The following is a 20,192-nucleotide window of genomic DNA, read 5'->3' on the forward strand; positions in this document are numbered from 1 at the left end:
CCTTGATTCGTGGAAGGAGTGAATTCCATCTTGTGTAGTTGAGTTTCCAGCTCCTCAATCAGACGAATCCCTAAAAGAACAACATTGCAACATTGCCTGAACAGAAGCTCACGATCCAGTTTTCTAAAACTCATCCTTCTTCACTTCATTCTTCAATTACAATTTAATTTCAACTCTAATGACTCCAAATAAATTGCAAACTCTTGAGCACACACATAAGCTTATCAAACAAGAGCCAATTACAAATTTAACTTAGAAATCAAAGAGGAATTTAATGCAAAAGCTGGAAAACCATCAATATCAGTCTAAAACATGCAATATCATAAATTCACCCAACAAAACTCAAATTAACGTTAATTGAGTGCTTAAATCACGCTATGATACCAATTGATGGAATACACAAGCATGCAACGGAAGTAAACAGAATCAATAAGCACTCTAATTACATTTAATTTGAGTTCTAAAGCATGCTATTTCAGAAAATTGAAGTGGGTTTCAAGATGAATATACCTTTGATGATTTCTCCCAAATCCAAGTCGCTCTTCACTCCAAATCAGCTCCAAATTGACAGTGAACCGTCAAGAGATCTTCTCTACTATTCTCAGCCTTGAATTTGAGTGGTAGAACTCGATTTTGAGTGAATTTGGTGAAGAAAATTGAGGGTTCTTGTGAGGAAGAAGATGAAGTAGCAGAAGCTCTTTTTCAACTCAAGAACCACACTTTCTTCTTTAAATCTGAGAGTTTTTATTGAATCTCAATATGCAACCACACTCAATCTAATTGATGGGCAACAACTACTTCCCAATTCAAGTGGGAGTTGTGTGACTGTGCATGAGAAGCACCTCATCCTTGAGAAAAATGGGAAAAACCCACTTTCTCAAATTTAAATTTTAAAATTTAATTTCTTAATTTCCAATTTTCCAATTAATTCAAAATTAATTAAAATCAATTTGATTTAATTCATAATTAATCAAATTCAACATTTCAAAAATATAATTTCTCAAATTGTATTTAAAATTGGAAATTAATTTGATTTTTAATTAATTAAATAATTTAATATCAAATATTAAATTAATCACATATCTAATTTTAAACATGAATCATATTCATGCAACTAATATTTAAATCAATATTTAAATATTATAAACTCTTCAATTTCGTTTAATTAAACGTTAATTGTATCGAATATAATTAAACAAACTCTAATTTGATTTTGAAATTATTCAAATTCAAACCCTAATTCAATTTGAATAATTCAGATCGATATCATTCCAAATTCACTCAATTTATTAATTCAAGATGTTTATGTTTTACGAGCTAATAGAGGGACCTTATGAACCTACAGATCATGAGCTCCAACGATTAAGATTAATTGGCTAAAACTCTTTAGACCAAATTAATCAGTATTCGTTAACTATCAAGTCACACCATTATAGCTCGATAGTTGCACTCTCCTCACTGTAGATATATTTGTGTGCACGTGATTTAACCATAACTAGTAAGTTGACCCTTCACAGGTTGTTCGTAATAACGATTGGGTCAATATGCTGTTTTACCCCCGATATTACGTCTTGTTTCTTAAGTTCCTACTGATCCTCTAATGAACAATTGGTTTATGATCTAATCACTAAACCAAATTTCTCTCAGGCCAATGAGAGGGTGGAGCCCCTTGTTCAAGACCTAGATTCAGTACTTAAGAGAACAACCTTTCTCCTATCCCTAAATCGGGTATGCGTGAATTCCGTCTTGCACCCTATGTCCCCAGCTATCTATCCGGTCTTACCCTTGAAATGGAAGGCTTATTGAGCCGGCATTGTTGAGCCAACCCTTACCCATGCAAGTCTAAGGATAATCACGAATATATAGGAGTTCATAGTTAGCTCAAGATTAAGATCGAGTTACCTAGGTCATCTAAGCGAAATAACGAGTCTTAAATAGTATAAAACATTATAAAGTATGAGTGACTTATTTCTTGGTCGGATCTTATGCAAACTCATTGCATAGGACACCCCCACTCCTCATGTCGATACATGAATGAATTTAGATCACTTCATTAGTAGTATCTTTAAAACCACTTGTAACAGCTACAGAGTAGGCCACATCCAATAGTGTTACCAGAATAAGGTACCCAACCTTAATCATATACTATAGACCGTTTTGGCTATTTACTCGAACTTGATCTATCTCTATGTCTCTACATAAAGTTCAAGTATTTATATAATAGCCATGGATCTTAGTTTATTGGATTTAGACTTTATGAATGCAATTAATAGATTCAATACCTTTATTGAAGAAATGTTGAATAATATCTTTATTGATAATAGAATATGTTTAATTTTTATAAATTGCGAGTTTTAGGACATAAAACCCAACAATAAACTTGGAGTATTCCAAATGTCAAATCCCACAGGATTAGTTTACTTTTAAAATTAATGATGGTTGTGAATTAATCTGACCGAGGTAACCAAGTGATAGATGGAGTTGGAATTAATGAAGGAATATTAAAAGAGACTAAATAACAATAACCAAATAGAGGCAAATAATATTTCAGTTTTTCGGGTTCTATTCTACAAGTGATGTGGTGCATTACATTAAAATAATGAAGTGTGCATGGGCAGAAATCTACTCCTATTCGGTCTAGTGTCCAGTTCCTTTAGGAGTTCTAAGTAGTTATTACCGAATTTTCCCATAGGTAGCTGAATCCTAGAGTAATTAAAGCTCAGTTTCTTTACCTTATGGTGTCCCTTACTCCTAAGGTGACATGACCCTCCTATTTCTAGGCTCTTAGTCCCATATCTCATTATGAGATCCATTTACTCTTTAGCTTTCTTAGTACTAAAGCTCCACTAGATTGTTAAATTAAATGGCTAGTTTAATTTACCAATTCTAACTTTAATTTCAATAAAGGGAATGCACAATTCAAGTTGATTCTAACGCATCATTGCTTAAGCCATAATAACCCTAGGTATCCACATTATCGAACCTCTAGAAGAACTTAGCTCATGGCAGATGATAGAATAGACATTTTTATTAAATCATAAACCATACTACAAGATAATGTTCGAGTGAGAAAATAAAATGACTACAATGAATGAATGAAATAGAAATGTTGGAAAGAAAGTGCAATCTCTAGGTGGGATCTTTGGGCAAACCCTCAACCTTTAGTCTTTCCCTAGGAAGATTCCCCTTTTTCAAGGTGGAATCATGCTTCACCACACGTTCTCACGAGGTGAAGGACCTAGAGTTGCTACGCCTTAAAGGAACTTTCATTCTTAAGGCTACTGACTTGAGAGGTTGAAAATTTGTCTAAAAGACTATTGAAAATGACGGGAACAACAAGGGAAAATGTGGTGACTTCGGGGGACGGCGAGCTATCCTCGAGTGGAGGTCGTTATTGCCTTATATTGGCCCCTTGAATTTCATGCTCATAGGGTTTACCAAGTGAAATCGGGACTGAAAAACAATCAGAATGAGAAAGTCACAACTGCTCTTGACTGGTTCGAAATTTGAAAAATTAGGACATGCTAATGCGGTTTCATTGCCAGTCGCATCGAAGAAAATCCCTCTAAGAACAACCAAAAACCTGTTAAAACCAACAAAATCAGCCCAAAATCAACAAATATAATTTGTAATGCAAATTAAGGCTCTCCTATCCTATTTAAGAAATTTAAGACTAACTTTAAAGGGAAAACACATGCAAGAATACATTTTTCCAAGTAAAAATATGCAAATAAGAGCCTAAAAACATGCATTTCATGACATGTATCACACCCCCAAACTTAAATATTTTCTTGTCCCCAAGAAAATACTATAAAAAACAGTTCCCCAAAGTTTAAAACACACGTGCTTGGAGTGATAAATGCAAAGAGTAGCAACTTTCAAAAGGGGTCTCCAATCTAAATACCCTGCATATGCTCAATCTCCCACAGAATCCTCACAAAGGTTTTGACCCAACCATCAACTCAACTTCCCATAACTATCCACCTAAACATGCCCTACTCAGTCGAGCTCCTAGTTATCAAACCTAGTGAGATCTTTGCCCAATGACACGTCATGATTTTTACAGACCTCCCCCCTCTTAAAAAAAAAAAGAAAAAAAAACTCATATTCTCTTTTAATGCTATATATATATATATTTTGCCTAAGGCAAACCTACCATAACATCCTCACCTTCATTTCAGCTTGACCACATGGGCATCATGCGAGTCATCTGACTATGAGCAAGGCTCACACTCTAGGCTCCATTTACTTCGTACAAAGCACTTTGCTACAAAAGAAAGCACTTGTGTCATGCTAGCCCCTGGCTACTTTGGATTTTTTAGGAAGGAGGAGTGTTATCCTTGTTTTATTCTTTTTCATCCATTTTTTTAATGGGCCTAACATATATATAATGACAAACACACAAATTCTCATAACAGATGCTTACAATGATACATAGAATGCGAAGACTCTCTCCTCCAAACTTAAAATAAGCAATGTCCTCATTTCTTGGGAAAGAGAAACTTCAAAAGGGGAAAAACAAGGGATAAGTGTTAGGGCTTGGTTGCGATGTGCAAGGCTAAGTCTTTCTAGTATGCTAAACGAGTGAACCGATAGGGGATTAGCCTAAAGAGATCTTGCACGAGTGGACAAGACTAAGACTCTTCGTTTTGTATCCTTTAGGGTTGAACGCAAGATACCCAAAAGGAGATATGCTCTAATTATCATTATTAAGAGCTACCTTGCACAACAACCCAAACGACATGCTCAAACAATTTCTAAACAATTCTAGATAAAAACAACCAATCCAGCAGAACAAAAAATAAACTAACCTAGCAAAAGGGAATTCAAACCTAACTGCATAAAAATAATTAAACTAAAAAAAAAAAACTAAAATTAGCAATTTTTTTTTTTACAAAATAAACATAATGTACCTGTACCTTGGGGCTTATACTCATTCCAATTCAATAAGTGAAATAGAAGCCTTCCCTTTATTCACTGTCTCTCCCCAATATGTTTTGATTCTTTGTCCATTGACTTTGAAGATGCGATCATTGTCTCACAGTTTCGTAGCATAATGTGGGAATGTTTTTTGGATTTTGAATGGTCCCGACCATCTGGATTTCAGTTTCCTGGAAAAAGTCTCAACCAAGAATTGAATAGCAGAACCTGCTGCCCCTCCTCGAACTTAGTTGGCTTGATCTTTAGATCATGGTACATTTTCATTATTTCTTTACTTAACTTGGTGTACCCATAAGCTCGATAACGCAGTTCCTCCAATTCATTTAACTACAACATCCTTCTGTCTTTTGCTTGTCCTATATTTAGGTTCAACTTCTTAATTACCTAATAGGCCTTGTGCTCTAACTATAATGGCAAGTGACATGTTTTTCCAAATATGATTCGGTATGGAGACATACCCAGCGTGTTGAGTTTTATGTTCTAAAACTTGTGGTTTGTAAACTAAACTTATTTTGTTAATCAATATAGATGTTATTGAAGTTTAATTCAATAAAGTTGTTATTAAATGTTTGAATTGCTTATTTCATTTTAAAAATAACCTAAATCCAATAAACTAAGATCCATGACTATTACATGAATACTTGAACTTTATGTGGAGACATAAGAGTGGATCAAGTTCGAGTAAATAGTCAAAATGGTCTATAGTGTACGGATAAGACTAGGTACCTTATTCTGGAGACACTATTGGATACGACCCACTTTGTAGATGTTACAATTGTTGTAAAGTGCTACAAACGAGGTGATTCTAATGCGTTCATGTGGAGACATGCGAGTGAGGACGTCCTATGCAAAGAGTTTGTATAAGATTGGACAAAGAAATAAAGTTACTCTTACATTATAACATTGTTTACTATTTAAGACTGGCTATTTCAAAGCAATGAACTAGGTAACTTGACCTTAATTCTGAGCTAACTATGAACTCTTGTTTATTTGGGATTATTCTTAGATTTGCATAGGTGAGGGTTGGCTCAATAGCACCGGCTCAACAAGCCTCCCATTTCAGGGTAAGACTGGGTAGATAGCTAGAGACATAGGATGCAAGATGGAATTCACTCCTACCCACTTTTCGGGATAGTAGAGAGGTTGTTCCCTTAAGTGCTGACTTCAGGTCTTGAACAAAGTGCCCCACCCTCTCATTAGCCCGAGAGGGACTTGGTTTAGTAATTGGATCACAAACCAATTGTTCATTAGAGGATCAGTGGGACTTAAGGAACAAGATGTAATCTCGAGGATAAAAAAGCTTATGACCCAATCTGTTATTACAAGCAAACTGTGAAGGGTTGATCTATTGATTATGGTTATATCGAGTGAACACAATTATATCTACAATGAGGGGAGTGCAACTACTAGGCTTCAGTGGAGTGACCTGGTAGTTAACGAATGTTGGTTAATTAAGTTAAAAAGTTTAACCGGTTAATCTCAGATTGTTAGAGCTCATGATCTGTAGGTTCGTTAGGTCCCTTACTAGCTCACAAACAGATTAAATCTTAGAATAGCGTGATGAGAGAACTAGAAACGTTCAAATTCAACTTAAGGGAATCAGTAATTATGTACGATATAATTACACGTTTAATTGTCGAATTAAACAAAATTAGAGAATTAGATAATATTTAAATTTGATTTAAATATTAATCACATGAATAGGGATTCATGATTGAGGAATTAGTATTTTAATAATTTAGTGTTAGATATTAAATTATTTTAATTAATTAAATTGTTTAATTAATTAAATACATTTGATTTAAAATTAATTATTTGAATTAATTTTATTTTGAAAATTTGAATTTTATGAAAATTCAAAATAATAAAATCAGTTTTGTTTTTAATTTAAGTTTTAGAAATTTAAATTAAAAATTTGAAAATTGATTTTTAAATGAAAAATGAAAATTTGATTTAAAAATAAATTTTTTTCCTTCTTTCTTTCTTTCTTTCTTTCTTTTTTTTGAGTGGGTTTTTCCCACATTCAAACCCTAATTTCCACCCCAAATTCCACCTCCTACTTAGAATGATTGGTGCCACCTCTTCATGGAAAGGTTTGTGCATGATCTTATTGGATAAAACTGGTTAGATTCAGTTGAGAAAATGGGCATGCAAAATTGAATTTTTGCTAGTAAGGGTTGAAGAATTGTTCTTCAACTTCAGCTGAAAACCAGTGTTTTTCTCCACAAAATTCCCTTAAATTTCCATTTATTTTGGGTTCGATCACCCAATCTAAGGTCCAAGAGAATAGTAGGGAAGATCTAGTGGTGGTCTACATCCTTTTGGAGTGAAGAATCAATCTGATTTCGCAGATTAAAAGAGTTCTACGAAGGTATATCAGAAAAACCTATTTTCTATTTTTATGAACATGCTTTCTTAGGTCCTAAAATTGATGAATTAGAGTACTTAATGATTCTATTTATTCCACTAATTGCATGCTAATTCCAACATACAGGAGCCTTGAAAGCTGTCCGATGAGCCTAAAGTGCTTCATCAAGCCTCAGTGACCAGTCTTTTTTTTATGGATCCACCGATTTCTCGAGAATGCTCTTGATTTCTTTATTTTAGAGCTCGGCTAACCCATTAGTCTGACTGTCTAAGGGTGGTATGTTGTAGCTACTCGATGCTTGAAATTGTATTTCTACAATAAGTTTGCCATGGTTTCGTTAATGAAATGGTTTCATTCATCGCTGATTAGTGCTCTTGGCCTGCCATATCTATAGAAGATGTTCTTCAAAAGGAATTTATTCACAATTTTGGCATCGTTTGAACTAGTTTCCACAACCGCAATCCATCCTGATATGTAATCTACTGCTTATAGGATGTAAGACTTCTCGAAGAAGGGTGGAAATAGTACCATAAAGTCTATTCCCCAAACATCAAATATTTCCACTTCAAGGATATAATTCATTGGAATTTCACTTCGAGCTGTCAAATTCCCCGTTCTCTGACATTTTTCACATTGTTGTGCGAACTGATGAGCATCTTTAAATAGTCATTTGTCACATTGTTGTGCAAACTGATGAGCATCTTTAAATAGTGTTGGCCAAAAGTACCCACATTGTAACATTTTGGTTTCTATTTTTGTACCCGCGAAATGACATTCGTAAGGAGCTTTATGACATGCCTCCAAAATAGTAGACATTTCTTCTTCTACAATACATCGCCTCCAAATATGGTCTGGCTCTAATTTGAACAAGTAGAAGTTGTCCCAATCGTACTGCTTGAGAATTTTTTCAACCTTTGGTTTGTGACTTCAGACAGGACAATCTTAACTACTAGGTAGTTATCAAAATTCGCACACCACAAATCATTATTGACAACCAATAACTGTTCATCCATAAAAGTGTTTTAAACTTCATCTGACTTATCCATTATTTCCATGTCAAATTCTTGTGGGAGTAGTACCTATCTGATTAACCTTGGCTTGCCGTTCTTCTTTGTGAGTAGGTACTTTAATGCTAAATGGTCGATGTTGACAATGACTTTGGTCCCAAGCAAGCATGACCGAAACTTCTCAAAACCAAATACCACTGCTAATAATTCTTTTTCCATAACCGTATAGTTCTCCCGAGCTTCCTTCATCGTTTTTCTTGCATAATAGATTGGATGAATGACCTTGTCCTTCTTTTGTGCTAATAGTAGTCACTAGCATCATACATCAGCTCGAATGGCAACGACCAATCCAATTTTGCCATAATAGGTGTTGTTATTAGTGCTTTTTTCAACTTTTCAAATGCTTCCTCACGCTCTTGATCAAACATAAATGGCCTATCAACTTCTAGTAATCTGTAGAAGGGCCTTGAAATTTGTGAGAAGTTTTGTATAAATCTTCTGTAAAATCAACATGTCCTAGAAAACTTCTTACGTCCTTTACTAATGTGGATGTGGGGAGCTTAACAATAAGCTCAACCTTAGCTTTGTCAACTTCCACATGCTTAGATATCTTATGTCGCAAGACGATTCCTTCGGTTACCATGAAATGACATTTCTCCCAGTTTAGGACCCGGTTCATCTCCTTACAACACTCCAACACTTTCTCTAAATTCTACAGGAAAATTTAAAACGACTCTCCATGCACAGAGAAATCATCCATGATGACTTCAACAGTTCTTTCTACAAGATCTAAAAATATTACCATCATGCATCGTTGGAATGTTGCGGGAGCATTGCACAGGCCAAAAATGGTATCCTCCTCAATGCGAAGGTACCATAGAGGCATGTGAATGTTGTTTTATTATGATCTTCTGGTACTATTGTGATATGCTTATAGCTCGAATATCCATCAAGGAAACAATAATACTTCTTTCCTGCCAACTTGTCCAGCATCTAGACAATGAACGGTAATGAGAAGTGGTCTTTCTTTGTGGCTTTGTTCAAATTACAGAAATCCATGCAGACACACTACCTTGTTATAGTCCTTATAGGGATTAATTCATTTTTCTCTTTGGCCACCACAGTCATGCCCCTTTCTTGGGCACACATTGGACAGGACTGACTTGTAAGAACCTAACATTAAATCTAAAGTGGGAAGTTAAATAGAGAAGAAAAATCCTAAGTAAGGATATTGGAACAAAGGGAGGAAAACATCAAAATTATCCAAAAAGGTAACCAAAATCCAAATGCCTATGAAGGGCTTAAAACATGTTGAACGCAAGAAGGCATGGAAGATGGAAGCTAGAAGACTTGAAAAATGGCTAAGGGTTGCACACAACCAACGCAAGGCATACATGAGGAGACGGGCAGCAAGCATACGTCGAAGTGAGCATGCTAGGCGTGTCAGCCATGCGTCAAGGTCAAGTGCACAGGCCATGCGCCAAACGCAAAGGCCATGCGTCAAGGCCAAGTGCACAGGCCATGCGCCGAGCGCGCAGCCTATGCATCGATGGCGAGCGCGCAACCCATACATCGATGATGAGCGTGCAACCCATGCATCGATGAACGCCTTGCCTATGCGTCAAACAGGCAAGCGGGCGAGCCATCCTATGCGCTGCCGAGCAACCATGCGTCGATGTGCCAGGCCAAGTGTACGCTCATGCGGTCGAGCGTGCCCATGCAGCCGAGCCAGCGTGCAAGTGCCTAGGCAGCACACCATGCATCGATGGTCAACACCATGTGTTCATGCCTAGTAGGCCAAGAAAGCACACTTAGCAAGCCATGCGTCGAGGGTGAGCGACCACATGGTGATGACCAACTCATGTGTTGGCTAAGTTGAACTTTGATGAAGGAAAGGTGAGTTGCTATGTGTTAAGGATACAAGGTGAGGTTAATTGATGGAAAACTTCAAGGGAGAATGCCAAGGGTATACGAATATAAGACTTAAATAATTTAAGTAGAGAAATATGTGAGGTATTTAAGGGATTTAGGTGGCAAAAGGAAGATCACATAAAATTCAAGTAGGAGGTGGCTAAAAGAGATTTCATGTAATTAAAGTCTTATCACCCAAGCATGAGGTGGGTGAAGAAGATTTCATGCAACAAAAAGGATTTTGGCTGGCAAGCTGGAAGGAGAACAACTCAAGGCTAGGCTAAGGATAGGCTGGGTAGACTGAATGTTGGCAGCTCCAAAGTGAGACAAATGGGAGTTGTGTTGTCAACATGGGGTGAGTTTAAAATGGCTATAAATAGGGGAGTTGGGCAAGGGGAAGCCATTCATACTAGTACCTAAATCGTGTGTTGAGAGCATATTTAGAGAGTGACGTTTGAGTTATTAGGCTGCCAAGTTGATATTGAGGCAAGGTTGCATTGGTGAGGCATTGAGGCAGCCGGATGCACAGCCAGCCCACGGCCTGCGCGCATGCAGCACTACATCCATCCGTCCGTCCGCGCGCCCATCGCTTGACGCATCCTGTGCGTTAGCCCATGCAGCCGCCTTCCCCGTGCGATGCATCACACTCAATGCAACGCACGCCTAGCGCAGCGTACGCCCAAACGCGCCAGCCCCTGTGCGGCACAACACTCCCATTCTGCCTACTGCCCAACGGCCAGCTGCCTATCTTGGACCAAATAACCTCTAAAGAGGCTAACTTTGGTATTTTTGCTAATTTTGAGTTGGGTAAGCTGGTGTTTTCAATTCATAATGATATTTTGGCTAAATTTGACACTATTTATTGATATAACAAGTATTAATTGAAGAATTTCCATTGATATGGAGGAATTCTCAGGAAAGTAGTCTGAAGGTGATTTTAGTAGAAAAACTTGCTGAGTGTTTACTTAGTTTTATGCTTTGATATGTGAATAAATGCATATGTAAGTGCAAAATACATGCTTATGATGTTATGTTGATTGCCATGATATTGTTTGTGATATTGCTATGGAAACTGAGATTATACCCAGATTACATAATTTAGCATGCTTAACAAAAGGTGCTTGGCGGGAAAATATAGTCAGCCTCAGTCGGCGAGAAATAATAGTTGGTGACGACCGACGGGAAATATAGTCAAGTATCTAAGCATGACTAGCGGGATAAAGAACTGTCGATGTGCACATTGGCGGGAAAAGTGGGTTATAAGAAAGTTTCCATAAAAAGTTATGATGATTGATAATGTGTCCATGATATGAGCATGCCATGTATAGCATGGGATTGGAGGATGTTGATTGGATGAATATATACATGATCATGCATAAATTATACTGGAATTATGATTATGTGATTGATTTCCCAAAAGATATGATTTGCAAAGTGATTACTATTTTAAAAGAACCACTCACTAGGCTTAGTAGCTCACACTCTTCCAAATGTTCTTCTTATATTCCCCCCCCCCCCCCCCCCCCCCCCCCCCCCCCAGGTCGCAAAGCGGAGTGTTCAGGGAGGAGTCTGCTAACCACCATCACACTAGGACTTGGTAAATTCTAAGGGCATGGCTCGAATCATGTAATAAAGACTATAGGAAATTAAACTATGTGTATGAAAGATAGATAGAGTGTTGTAAACATGTTGAAATCCTTAATACATATGAGGGGAATGTTAAATTTAAATGTTGTCTTGGAATACTACTAGTTTACCCTCACGCTCCCTTCCCGGTCTTGGGGGTTAAGGCTAGGGAGGGGGTGTGACATGACCTATGAACTGTTGGCGATTGGATAGATAATTCCAACATCTAACCACTTGATGATCTCCTTGCGCACAACCTTTTTCATCTTCGGGTTTAGTTGTCTTTGGCTCTCAACGGAGTTCTTCGTGCCTTCCTCTAGATTGATAGGGTGCATACAAAATGTAGGGCTAATTCCCTTAATGTCAACTATGGTCCGACCAATTCCTTATTTATGCCTTCCTAGAATATCTAACAATGACTGCTTGTTTTGCTTAGTCAATTTTGCCGCCATGATTACCGATAGTATGTTGTTTTGACATTCAAATTTCAAGTGTGCTGGTTGTTGGGGTTGTTGCCCTAAAGTCTCGTGTCCTGTAGTTTGTAAACAGTTTGTACGAATGCTTGTGTTGTTAATATATGATATTTACTTCACATCTTGTATTTTTCTCAGTTACTTGTTTTATTTTCTTTACCACAAACTAATAAACATAAAATCCCTGGTTATCTGTATGTGACTCAAGCATGTATGTGGTGACATACAAGTGGATCATGTCTTGAGTGATAACCAAAATGGTCTGTAGTGTATGGATATAGGAGGGAAACCTTATCCGGGTAACGCTACAGACGCGACCCGCTTTGTGGAATGGTCACAAGTGTTGTGACTTGTCACAGATGGTCTGATCCTGATCATTTGTGTTGGAGACATGCGAGCGGGGACGTCCTATACGAAGAGTTTGTATAAGACCTGACCACGAAGTGTCAACGTCTCTTTATATAACACCGTTCATGACAGAGACTTCACTTCACTAGGATGACCATAGGTAACATGACCTCAATCCTGAGTGAGTTGGTAACTCCTGCCATTGAGGGCGGTCCTTCGATTTGTATGGGTGCAAGTGGCCAGGTCGCCGATTTAAACCTTCCATTTTGGGGATTCGACTGATTTAGGAGCTGGAAACTCAGCTACACAAGATGGAATTTACTCCTTCCCCGAGGTAGGGGTAAGTAGATAGATAGCTCCCTTAAGGGCTGATTCCGAGACTTGAACGATGTGGCGCCACACATCTTCTCTTGGCCCGAAAGGTGTTCACACATAGTTGGACTATGTTGTATTGTTCATTAGAGGAATCAGTAGTACTTAAGGAGTGAGATGTAACTACAGGGGCAAAACGATAATTTGGCCCAACTGTACTTACGAGCATCTGTGAAGGGTCATCGTACTCATGATTGGTTATATCCGATGGACACAAAAATATATCTGTGGTAAGAAGAGTTCAGCTGTTGGTCTTTAGTAGAATGCCTGACAGTTAACGGATGGTGGAGCTCGTGGCTAAAGAGTTTAGTCAGCTATTCATGGACCGTTGGAGCTTCGAGCCACAGGTCCATTAGGTCCCTTGGGTAGCTTGGATAAATTTGAGAACCAGTGTTTGGGTTAATTTGAAATGTTCAAATTGACAAGAGGAAGTTCGATTATATATGATATACTTGAACTGGTTAATTATATATGATATAATTGGCTAAATGTATGAGATACATTATTTTGGAGGAAATTAGATATAAATATCATTTATATCAAGTAGAGGAGAAAATACTATAGTAGATATGTGTTATCAAACTATAGGATAAAAATATAATGTGATTATATTTGTTAATTAATTAGTTGGTTAATTATATGATGATTAATCCAAAATTCACGTTTGGACGTGGGTTAGTGGGGCAATGTCGGTTATTGTAACTGATGAGTTAAAATGAAAATAGTTTTCATTTTGGTCAATCGCCCGAAGAGAAAAAGAGAGAGCGTGCTGTTGTTTCCCAAACGACCACTTAAGAAAATCGAGAGACTATGCGATAGCTCCTCTCCGCCTAAACGATCGTTTACCTCACGCCTAAACGATTGCATACTGTCGCCTACACGATCACATAGCTTCTCTAAACGATCGTATAATGTGCCAATTTTGCTAAACGATCGTATACCTTTTCCTCAACGATTGTTCAGTAAATCCTACACGATCGTGTAGCTTCTCCTAAACGATAATCATTTTGCTATGCGATAGCGTTTTTTTCCCTCCCATTTGCTTATCACCTACACGATCTGGTTTTCCTCCTTCCTCTACCAAATTAACCAAAGACCACGCTTTAGGTTCTCACTCCGAGAATACCCAGGGCTCTTTTCTGGTGGTGTCGTCCCCATGGCGTTTGTGTTCGCGGTTATTCGTGCTGCTGTTGTTGACATTGTTGCCAGGTGTTGGTAGATCGCGTGGAGGGTTCCGCTGCTTTGGGTGCTGAAGTTTGAAGAACGTCTTCAACTGGTATGGCATTCTTTCCCTTGTTATTTTTTTGTTCATAGCATGCTGATAATTAGTGTTTGTTCGCATAATTGTTCGGTTGAATGTATAATGTGTATTTCGGTCACAGTGAGATCGGAGCGATCCGAACATGCTTATAGAACTCTTCGGTAAGAGATCTTTCAATTGGTATCAGGGCCAGGTTCTGATCCTCCGATTTCATCTGTTGCAACAAAATGAAATTTACATTCATGGTGGGTGCATTTCTACACTGATTTAATAGTTAAATTTTGCCGTGGATGTGCAGATTAATGGATATTTTCGGGATGATTAGCCTCGGTTTGATTTAGATCCTTTTACGTTTACGATTATTTGTAAAGGCCCTTGTGTTTTTGGGCATTAATAATCATTATTGAGTCTATATTCAAAGTTTGTTTGACGTTTTGAGTCGTTCGTCAAAGTTCTGGGCAAGCATTGTAGTTCTTCGAAGAAGAAGGCGATCTAAGGTTGATCGCATCGTGCAGAAGATGTGCTACGCGATCGCTGTTGATCGCATCATAAAGATGAAGGAGTACGCGTTCACCGTTGAACGCATCAGTTAAACAATGGGGTATGCGATCAAGAGTTGATCGTATCGTTTAGACAATCAATGTCGTGTAGACGATGAGGTGCTTGCGTATCATTTAAAGCGCGCGCATTAGACGATCGTTTAGGTCAACAAGCTTCATCACTTAGTAACTGACTAAACGATTGCTTAGTAATGCAAGGTAAATCGTTTACCATCGTCGCGCTACACAATCGCATAGACGATTAGGCTTCGCAGCCTCATTGTCGTCTATGGAATCGTTTAATAATGCTCCTATCATATAGTGCACGCTGAATGATCATTGATAACTTGTAGAAATACAAGTTCTTTATACCCTTTTATTTAGATTATATGCGGCAAAAAGAAGGAAAAGTTGCATCGACAATATAGAAATTGGCTTAGAATCGCAAAAATTGTAAAGTGTAGTAAGCACACCCGCTAACCCCATTGCGATGGCAAAATGGAATGTCTAAGTCTTTGTTTTGTAGAAAACAGGTCACCGAATGCAACTATCACTTGAGGAAAAAAATGAACAATGCGTCGACATTGCATGCGGCAATCAATCAAGAACGAAAAAAAACAACGCAATTGCAACACATGCAACGATCGATCATGGACTTAAACGACCAACGCATTTCCACCGCATGAGGAAATTGATAAGAGATCAAAACAACTACATCGCATGCGGCGATTGATCGAAGATGTGAAAAGCAACGCATTCGCAAGGACTTTTAACATTGTACAACTTTTCTGTTGTACGATTCTGACAAATTGATTGTGGAGCAGAATAGACATTTCCACTATGCCATGGCAGGAATTATCAGATTTTCAGAGCGGGACCACTAATACAGAAGGAGCCAAGGTCTATAAATAGCTTCATCAAATTTGAAGAAAAGAGGCTGGTCTGAAGAGACAATTTAGAGAAAATCCGGGAGACAGATGAGACAAGACCGAGAGGTAAGTCTTTGGAGCAAGCAATTATTTCCATTCCCGAAGAAGAAGCTTTGTGCGAAAGGTCATTTCTACCTGGAAAGCAAGCCTGAGAGGGAAGCTTTCCATTCCATTTCTACCACACGCCGACAAGCAATCATCTCCAATCCGGATCCGTGTCAAGAGATTGACACTCTTTCCGTATTTATTCTTATTTTCTATTCATCTACTGTGTTCATCTCTAATCTTTCATTCACAATCTGTAACAAACGCTTATCTCTAGATTTTAATATCATTATCGTATTCATCGTCATTTCTCTGCTCTTCTCCATACATTCATCATCCATTTTCTCCATCATGTGTAACTAATCCCTATGGTAAAGGGGAAGGATTAAGCGAGTAAGTTAATCCTTGTTTAGGAAATCAGCTGAGTTTAGCTAAAGCATGCTCGACGGCATCTTCACTTGTGAGAGCAGAAGTGAAGATGTTATTCCGCCTCTCGAAAGAAGGTTGGAAGAATGCATTAACTAAAGCGAGAAATATTTCCAGAGATGGAAACAACCTTGCGTTCATCACGTTCATCCCTATTTCACCATAGACATATGGAAATGCGGCCGATCACTGAAAGGTGTAAGCCAAGGGAAAGCGGAACCTTAGTTGCGTCCTCAGCAAGATTGACGAAATTGCGATGTTCTTTCCCTCAACCCATTCTCTTTCTGACTCCTTTCACAAGACTTGCCACTGCATTCACCGGACACTTTTGCACATCTTCACAGCCAGTCCTCAACCTGTATATTAATAGTTTATTCATTTCGTTTGTCACCGTAATTTACTTTATAACACTTTATTTACCATCTCATTTTATTCTTTACCACAATTTACTCTTTACTGCATTTTACGTTTCTGCAAACCCAATTCATTATTCTTTATGTTTAATCGGTCACATATACCACAATAGTATTGCATTAATTCTCACAATCACCATGTTTGACCTCATATCACTTTGAGAAACTTGCGTTGGAATTATACTTGGTTCCAGCGCAAGAAAACTTGTGACACACACTACACGAACGCATACTACGAATGCATATCATTGTCATCACATACATTCAAAACGTAGTATCGCATTATCTTTATCGCAAAGCAACTTGAGTCACAGTGCATCATCATCCGATCATTCATTTTAAATCATTACAAGTTTTTGGCGCCATTGTCGGGGACGTCTACCTACTAGAGTTTACTACACGATGGCGTCCTCCTGGCAGTGATAACGGGTAGAAATGCACATTATTACAATGCTAAGTTATAAAACAATGCAGGTTTGCGTTGATAAAAATATACAAGATTGCGTCCAAAAGCGTTAAGTTCACAATATTGCAGTCGCATGCGTCCATCGCATTAAAACAGTTAACTTATGTATTTTTGTGCAGAATATATGTTGACGCAAGGCGGAAAATGCGTTCCAAAGAAATCAACGACCGAACGCAGCAAAAGATTGTGTTACCGCAAGGGTATGCGGTCATTTGCGCTCGCAAATATCTGCTCAAGAAGGTTGCCGCATAGAGTTGGCACAACTTGGTGGGCGCATTTGGGTGAAAAGCATAATAAATCATGATGGGATAAAAAGCTGATGATGGTCGATTCCGAATTAAGTTGACAAGCCGTTAACGATCTACTGTAGCAAGTACACTCAACTTTTCGGTGACAAATATTTGGCGCATCGGACAGAGAATTAATGCCATCCCATCAGTGCAATCATAAGAGAGAAGAAGCCTTTCACCCTGAAGCTTTATAAATACCTGAGGCCACCTTCACTGAAGGAGTTCGACAGTTAGATAATTTTCTCCATAGTTAGAAGTAGTCTTGTTCTTAGTTTTTCTTTCATTTAGAAGGCGGAAGCGAGGGAAGCAAGATTATACCGAGAGATCGTTTCGGTGAACTTGGAAGACTGCCGGAAGCATCGAGATCAGAGAGAGGGCCAACTCCTGTAGAAGCATGAACATCTTTTGAGTAGAATAGAGTTAACAGTGTAAAAGCCTTGGAAAGCAAGGAATTGCTACCAGGCTCTCTATCTTTATCTTCCATTGTCATTTTGTACTTTGAACTTATCTATAGAAATGAAATTTACATCTTTATATCTGTTCACTCTCTGTACATTACGCATGAGTAGTTAAATCTATCAGATGGGTTGAAAAGCACTTAGCTAGTATAACTGGGGATCTTCATTCTATGCGATTATCTTGTATTATGTATGCGTCATTCGTCCATTAGAGATACTCGAAAGGGTAGTCTAAGGATAGAATCTAGGCTTGGAAAAGTTAGGTTAGAATCTAGGCTCGGGAAAGTCAGATTAGAAATGCATAATCAAGAGATAGGAGCTTAGGAATAAGCACTGTTTGCTATTAACGCATCGCGTGCATCTTAGAGATAGGTTATGATTGTATGCGGTCACCTTGTCTTTGTGTGCATCTTGCATCATCGCATAGGCAAGAAGTAGAGACTTAGGAATAAGTTCTATAGACATTATCGCATTCATCGCATGCGTCCTAGAATTAGAAGTTACCGCATTTACATTGGAAAATGATTTGCTGTCGCATGAGTGTAGCATGATCGTATAGTTTGAACGCATCCTCGAAAAATGCTAGCTAAAGACCTTCTCAACCCGTTCCTCTGCATACTCAATGTATCTGTCGCATAATCACTCTTTTCTCAAATCTGCCGCATACTTTTTATACTTCAACCAACAAACCAACCAACCATTAATTTAATTGTTACCGCAAAGCTATCTCAAGAATTATCACCACATATTGTTTTCCTTAGTCCCTGAGTTTGACCCTGGACTTACCAGGAAACTCAGTAGGATTTATACCTGGATTCTGCTGAGAAAACTTGTTGCACAATGCATTTCTCATCACCGCAATTCCTTTCATTAATTCACTGCATAAAACAACGCATCAAGTTTTTGGCGCGGTTGCAGAAGACTTCGGCAATTCAGTGTGCTAACAGTAATTTTTCTGATTTCTTTGCAGCTTTCAATCTCTGGCGAATTACGACCCAGAGATTGAATGGACATTCCAACGAAGACTGAGAGATAGCCGCCGCCAACAACCACCAGAGAAAGATAATATGGCGGAACAACCTGGAAATGGAGCACCAAATGAAAATAATGTCATGGCGAATCCAATCCTACTGGCAAATGACCGCAATAGGCCCATTCGGGACTATGCGTCGCCCAACCTCTACGATTTCTCCCCAAGAATCATGAGAAATGTAATTGATAGGATTTTTTCATTCTGGTTTTTGTATAGGCTCATCTTGGTCCATTAATCCTTTATTTATTACATGTGGTATATATATATATATATTTTTATATGTCATACAGTATGCACATATAGTAAATCCCACCTTAGGTTATGCAATGGTCATGCATCATCTCTTTATTGTAATTGTTAAAATTTAGGGAAGCATGATTTAATTATTTAAGAGCATGCTCATGCATCATATAATATAAGAGTTATATTTATGCATGCATAAAAAGCATTAACAAGCATCATCTTTATATTATTATTGTTATAGTATAAGGGTGAATGATAGCATGTTTGCTTCGTTGTTACGCGTTATATAAAATTTATATATAGTAATGACAGGAAATTGCATGAAGCATGACACATAGGTTATTTTATAAATGTTATAAATGCCTCGTTGTGCGCAATGCTTTTAGTTGTTTATTTTTAAAAGTTAATGAGAAATTAGAACTAAAAGAAATAAGAAAGACATGCATGCTCACTTAGGTTTAATTCATGGTTTTAAAGTGTTTAAAACTTGGATCACATAGACCTAAGATCACGGTTCTAATATGATTAGCAACCCTAAGGCTTTAATCTTTTAATTAGTTTAATAGGATTAAATTGGCTAATAAAAGGTTAAAGTGTAGAAAATCTATCTATAAGGGACCTTTTATCTAAGGCGGGTTCTGTCTAGGCTGGGATATTTGAGTTGACGGAAACGTAACATCCCTACTTGGAAACTTACCTGGAAAGGTGAATTAGATAGATTTGATGCATGCATTCAAGTTAAGGACAATCTATTAAAGTGTTTAAATGTGACTACTTGAACTTGTTTATATTTCATAGACAAATGTTGTTTATGAGCAAAGTTTAAAAAGACGACTTAGACTAAAATCAGTAGCCGGATTGTCTAGGTTAATGAATCCCTAGGTAGAACATTCAGTGGGAGGTACTTGGGGTATAAGATGCTTCACTTAAACCTTTCACGTTTCTCCTAAATAGTCCACACTGTGAGATCTGCCTTCGACCTCGTGGCACCTTTGGCGTGTCCCCCCAATGGATGGTGTTTGGGTAGGTCAATATTAAGGTGG

The sequence above is a fragment of the Benincasa hispida genome, chromosome 1, assembly GCF_027475165.1.
Source record: "Benincasa hispida cultivar pf3 chromosome 1, pf3_genome.v1.1, whole genome shotgun sequence".
NCBI lineage: Eukaryota > Viridiplantae > Streptophyta > Magnoliopsida > Cucurbitales > Cucurbitaceae > Benincasa > Benincasa hispida.